Here is a 6,721-nt window from a genome sequence, read left to right as displayed (position 1 = left end):
AAAAAGAACAAAGCGAAGAGTCAAAACCCCGGAAAAAAAAAAAAAAAAAAAAAAAAAAAGAATGTGCCAGGTGTGGTGGCACATGCCTGTAATCCCAGCACTCTCAGGAGGCTGAGGTAGTAGGATCACTGTGAGTTCAAGACCAGCCTGAGGTACATACAGTGAGTTCCAGGTCAGCCCTCAACCATACTGTGAGACCCTGTCTCAAAAAAAAGAAAGAAAACAAGTCACAGTCCTTCCTCAACATAGCAAACACATAAAAGAGATGCCACAAGCAGGGAAAACTACCTTTCTGCTGATCCCAGCCTCATTTGACTTTTCGGAGTCATTTATAAAGAAATCTACAAAAACCAGGAATGATTGAAGCTATGTATAGCTGTCAGAGAGAATATGCATATTAGAGTTTTAACTAACGATGAATTAATATTGATCAGCTTCCTTTTTTTCAAGTAGGAGAATGGCTGAAAATTGCTTGCTTCTTGAAGAGTGGGTTACAATTATTTAGAACAAAAAGGACAATCATAGAAAGCCAAAGTGAGAGATTTTTCAGAGAGTCTTTGTCATTAGGATTTTACTGGGATCTCATACAGCAGATATGAGCCATAAAATCTGCATCCAATGGGGGTAAAATAAGCACATTTAATTCTCAGTCTTCTTACTTTATAAGTTAGACTCCTTAAGGCTACTTGAGTGGAATTTAAGCCATTAATAAGTTTAAGTGGCTTTGCTGACAAGAACTAGCAGCTTTACTGGATAATTTTCCAAGTGTTAGCACAAGTAGGACTAAAAGTCATCCACAGAGCAGCATGGATATGAAATAGCCTCAGCCACTAATTTTTCATCAATACACAATACCAAGAGCTGGTGAAAATGGCAGATTGCAAATTTATAGTTATGCACACCAAAGTTTACACATGGCATCAAAAATATTCTGGATTAAAACTCAAGATTACCTGCCTTTTAATCTGCTCTAGTTTATTCATCTTTGGACTGTAGGTATGGCCTGTGTAAGTGTTGATAAAAGAAAAAGCATGTCAGCCAATAGATATTGCATCTGGAGGGTGATGACAGCACAGATTAACAAAGTCACTAACAAATGACCAGCTAAATTCTGCAGCGATAATAATCACATCACTAGTGGTTTTAGTTACCAATGAAGTTGCTGCTATAGTGCATAACCTATAAGAACTTTCTTCTAAGACAATTTGTAAAATATTCTAAGTCAAGACAGGGTAGAAAACATTTAGAAAAAAATATTCTCGGGTTTTTTTTTTTATTTTAGTGGTACTGGGGATTGAACTAGCCCTTTTAAAAAATATTTTGAGACAGAGTTGCTAAGTTAAGTTGCCAAGCCTAGGCTCAAACTTGTGATCTTCCTGCCTCAGCTTCCCATAGTGCTAGGATTACAGTACAGTACAGCCACACCAGCTTCATTCTTGAACTTTTTATGAAGCCCTTCAACTGAGTGTGGTGGCAAATGCTTGTAATCCTAGAACTTGGGAGGAGGCTGAGGTAGGAGGATTGCCATGAATTCAAGCAGCCTGGGCTACACAGTAAATTCAAAGCTAGCCTGATCTGCATAGTGAGATCCTGTCTTAAAAAAAAAAAAAAAAGAAAAAGAAAAAGAAACCCTTCAAACAAATTTATTGTGTATATGTATGTTTCATCTTCTTCAACCTTATTATCCATTACCTTAATCAAACTAAAGCAAAAGGATTTCCTCTCCTAAGAAACAATGAAAAATGGGAAAAAATACATAATAGACTTCAAGACACTGACCAACCAGTGACAAAAAGCACTAATCCTTGAGGTATTCAACACAAATGAGGTGAGCCCCTACAGCTGCCCTATCTTACTGCCTTGAAAGTTTCTAGGCTGCCACAGAGCTGAGTGGAGTCCTTGAGATAAAAACATACTGCTGAGAGGGCCGGGGATTTAGCTCAACGGTTCTGCCGCCTGCCTCATAAGCACAAGGTCCTGAGTTCAATCTTCACTACCAAAAACAAATAAACAAACAAACAAAAAACTGCTGAGAATATGGGAAAGACAATGTCACTATGAGTAACTGCAGGATAAACTACTACAGAAGATAGCAGCACAGAGAGAAAAATAGATATTTAGGTGAATATCAATCAGCATGTGTATGTGACAAAATTATCCAAGGCCAGGGAAAGAACTACATGGATGAGAAATAACAGAGGGGCTCACACATGGCTGGAAAACTGCTTGACCTTAATGGTAAAACTGGAAGACCTCATGATTCATGGAGCATAAATGAGAATATACAGGAGTCTGCCTTATGAGTAGGGGAATAATTAAGCCTTAGTCTGAGCCCTAATACAGTGCCACCTAATAAATCTTAAACACAAGCCCCAAAGAGCTCAAATTATTTCCAAGTAACTTATCTGTGTCCCAGAATAAAGTTCAGTAATACTTACAGGTGGGCCACGGATTTAGCTCAGTGGTGCCACCACCTGCCTCACAGCACAAGGTCCTGAGTTCCATCCTTAGTATCAAAAATAAAATAATATTTATAGGAACTCAAAAATATTGAAAGTCCACTAAATAAAACTGACAATATCTGACATCCAAGTACAACTACTAGGCTAGAAAAAGCAGAAAAACATGATTAATAATGAGGAAAACAATCCATGATAACTGTCCCAAAATTTATACATTAGAATTTGCAGAGAAAGACATTAAAAGTGTTGTTATAACTGCATATGTACACATGTTAAACTGTGTATATGTGTACAAACATAACAAAATGTTTTTAGATCCAAACAAATGCTATAATGTCTGAGATGAAAAATGCACTAGCTGCACCTGGCAGATTCAACACTGTAGAAGAAAAGGTAAGTGAACTTGAAAACAGCAATAGAAGCTATCAGAAATTGAACACAAAACAAAATTTTTAAAAATACACATCATATGATGATTTCAAGGAGCTTAAAGATATATAGAGTTTCAAAAGGAAAGAAGATAAGGGAGGCCAGCAAAATCTAAAAATGTCTCAAATTTGATGAAAACTATAAAATTCTAGGTCTAAGAATCTCAGTAACTCCAAGTACAAAATCAAAAGAAAACTATAGCAAAGTATACATAAGCAAATTACTTAAAGCTAATAAGAAAGAGAACATTTTAAAAACAGCCAGAGACAAAAGGCACATTATATACTGAGAAAGCTGGAGTGACTGCATATTTCACATTGTAAACAATCCTAGCAAAATAGAAGAAAACACTTTATATGAAGAAAAAGCACTGTTAACTTACAATTCTCTATGAAGTAGAACCACCATTCAAAAATGAGGGTGAAATAAAGACTTTCTCAGATATATTAAAGTAGAAAAAACTATCATTAGCAGAGCTGGACCGAAAGAAATGTTAAAGAGGTTGTGGGTAAGCTCATTGATAGAGTGGGTGCTCACCCCATGCAAGGTCCTCTGTCTAGTCAGCACCAAAAAACAAAAAAGGAATTTCCTTCAGGCAGAAAAATAAGTTGATCCTAAAAGGAAATATGGACCTATACAAAACAAAGAATTGCACTAGAAATGGTAACTATGGAGTAATATATGTTGGTTTCTTTTTCTTGTTACTGAATCCTCCTTAAAATATGATTGACTATTTTAAAAAATGGTAATAGTATGGAAAGGGATTTCCAATTTATGTCAAAGCAAGATGTAGAATTATAATACCACAAAATTGAGAGAAAAGAAATGGAAGGCTTTTTATACTTAAGTGGTATAATATTATCTGAACATAAATACTTTGGATACACATTCTAAATCTAAAGCAAACGGCAAAGCTGTGGTTAATAAGCCAACAAAAGAAATAGGCAATCACATCCCATTAAACTAAAATAAATGAAAAGGCAGAAAAAATAAAGAAAAGAAAATAGCAAGATGATAAATTTTAACTTTACTATATCAGTAGTCACATTAAATAGACTAAACTAAGAAACACATGTAAGTAACCAATGCATAAAAAATTAAATGGAAAATTATAATTGTGAACTAAAAAAATAAAAACAATTATTAAACCAGTGCTTTGGAGGAAATTTACAGCACTACATCCTATGTTAGAAAAGATGAAGTCTAAAACCTCAGTCTCAAGAAACTAGACTGAAGGATTTCCTTCCAAGTTTCGGTGATTTTTCTCTACTGCTTTTCTATTTGCTATCTGTATTACCTGCATTCCAATCTCCTTTTCTCCTACTTAATGTTCAATTGTTCTTTTTCTCCTAGTTCCAAGCACTGATGCTGTAGAGGAAATCTAAACAGGAGCCACCGGTAAGTCTAACCAAGGCCTTCACTCTTTTTTCCACCCTTCACATCTACCTACCAGCATGCCTGGGATCCAACAGGTGCTGGCAAGTTGGCTTCTCAAGACAAATTATCAAAATCATGGATGTGTAACTGCTACACTAGCTAACCTCACTGCAAAGAAACTTAGTGACTAGGATCAGGACACTCAGTATATCACAGGAGGTACCTGACTGGCTCGGCTGGAACCTGACAAGCAATTACAGAAGATGGTTCCAGGCCACTGAGTTTTCTAGAGCCACTAGGCTGCAAAAACAAGTAGAAAATTAATTACAGTTCCTCAGTAACCAAATTCTGGAGACCTGTGTGTACACACACATACACGTGGGGTGTGGGGAGGGCAGAAAACTTGGTACAAGGATTCAGATACTTTAACGAACTCAGTCTGTATTATTAGATCAAAGACTGGGATACAGTACAATATAAACAAGAACTTCACCAAATTAACGGGCAATACACCACCATGGCAATGATACCCAACTCATTCTTTGGTAACGGGAAGTACTGCAACCTCTCCTTAGTGCTAAATTTCAACAATTCCAATCTGATAGATCATTCGAGGACTCTTCCATTAAGCCTTCACTATTCCCTCTGATCAGTAGTGACCTCTAGCTCCCTGTCCCTGACAGCCCTCCACACACACTTTTCATTATTTTATGATGGCCAATTTAGGGCATCACTGTTTTAACCCCACATGGGAAGCTGTGTATTTAAGAGGGCAGCTTCTACAGACAAACTGGTGGGATTTAAAAACTAGTTCTATTAATTGTGTATTTAAGCAACTTAATTAATCTTTCTGCACCTCAATTTCCTCAACTGTAATATGGGGAATAATAAAAGATTATCCAGATAATCCATGGTGTAACTATTCAGTGACTAGCAGTATTTGTCTCATTTCCACTAAATGTCCCAAAGACACAGGAAACCTGTGCTCCCCTCAGCAGCACATATGTCAAAAGACACAGGAAACCTAACACAGCCTAACAGAACTCCATTTTCTCCCAACAACCTTCTCTCAGCAGCACTGCCCTCTCAGGTGCTCAAGTCGTGGCCAGTGAAGGATGGAAGAAGGGAACCACTCTGGACTCAATCCTTCACTTTACCCCGCCACTTCAATTCACCCACCAGGTCCTCCTTCCCAAGTGTGGAGCAAGTCTGACTGCTTTCTCCATCCTACTACTCTTTCTTGTGTGAGCCTCTGATCGACACACCAACTGCAGCCTCCAGCCTTGCCTCCCCGCCTTCGCTCTCAGTGCCACCCACTTTCCATACAGCAGCCACAGCAAGCTGAAGTATCAGTATGGTCATTTCACCTTACTACGTGAGTACTGTTGTGATAAGCCAGCTTTAACAACGCAGGTTTATGGGTGTCCTTTGAACTAGGTACAACCTGCCCTACACCTATGCTTAGGCACTGCAGGTTCCAAGACTGCTCACCCCTGCACTGTTATGTACAAGAAAACTCCCACCTTGTTTAAGCCACTATGGTTTAAAGTCTCTGTTACAGAAGCTAAACTTTACCCTAGTAATACAATAGGTACCTGGAGGTGGGGTGCTGCTGCTAGAGAAACATAAGTCACACTGGCTTTGCCGCCAAGCAGTCAGTGGTAATGAAACAGTGCAGAGCAGAAACCTAGTCACTCTTATTATCATTTCATGATGCTGGGAATTAAATGCATGCTACACATCCTTTGCTCTTGATCTACACTCCTGGCTCCCTAGTCATTCTTGCTATCTGTAAAAACAACTGACAAAGTTGCCGGCTGTCACTTGGAAGAAAGATCCGAAGATCCAGCATTTATGGAACCTGTAGCTCTAGAAGCAGCTAAAAAAACAAACAAAAAAAGTAAATGAAAGCAAATATTGGATGCGCTGGCTGCTTATCGCTATGCTTAGCACAGAAAGCATATGCTTAGCACATGAAAGAAATTAAGGTTGATTTAGAATTGGCCAATCTGCAAACAGGGAGCGGAAGATAACAGCGTCCTAAGAGTCTCTGCCTTCCAGCTCTGGAATCCAGGATTCCTCGCATCCCCCTGCAACCCGCTGAATGTTTCTCCTCAGGTCCTCGTGTAGCACCCTTCATCATCCTGCAAACCTCTCATGGATACGCAGCACGTCCCCCGCCCCCCGTCCCTTCAGCTTACCCTAGCGCCGTCCACCCAAGCAGCACTAGCAAGTTCACTTGCCAGGCTTGTTGGCAGCCCCTAATGACTCAAGAACAGCACAGTAAGGCCAGCGGGAGACCACTTAACGGAGACGTGGAGCACCTGGTGGTGCGCACGTTTTTAGGAACTCTGCATCTGGAGTTCCAGTTAGCGCTTGGAACTACAGTCCAGGAGGTCCGGCGCCTCCGCGCAGGCGCGGCCGGAGGGGCGGGACAGGGCGACGCGTAGGCC

The 6,721-nt window shown here is 39.5% G+C and overlaps 1 protein-coding gene across 4 annotated transcripts in view; it reads right to left on the bottom strand.

The window, feature by feature from the left end:
- Nucleotides 1-6,721, bottom strand: part of CUNH10orf143 (chromosome unknown C10orf143 homolog) — a 44,298-nt gene that overhangs the window by 36,895 nt on the left and 682 nt on the right. The window lies entirely within an intron of this gene.

Source organism: Fukomys damarensis, unplaced genomic scaffold, assembly GCF_012274545.1.
Source record: "Fukomys damarensis isolate Sample0158 unplaced genomic scaffold, DMR_v1.0_HiC HiC_scaffold_8, whole genome shotgun sequence".
Lineage (NCBI taxonomy): Eukaryota > Metazoa > Chordata > Mammalia > Rodentia > Bathyergidae > Fukomys > Fukomys damarensis.
Note: the sequence above shows the minus strand (reverse complement) of the source record. Positions and strands in the feature narration are given on the sequence as shown.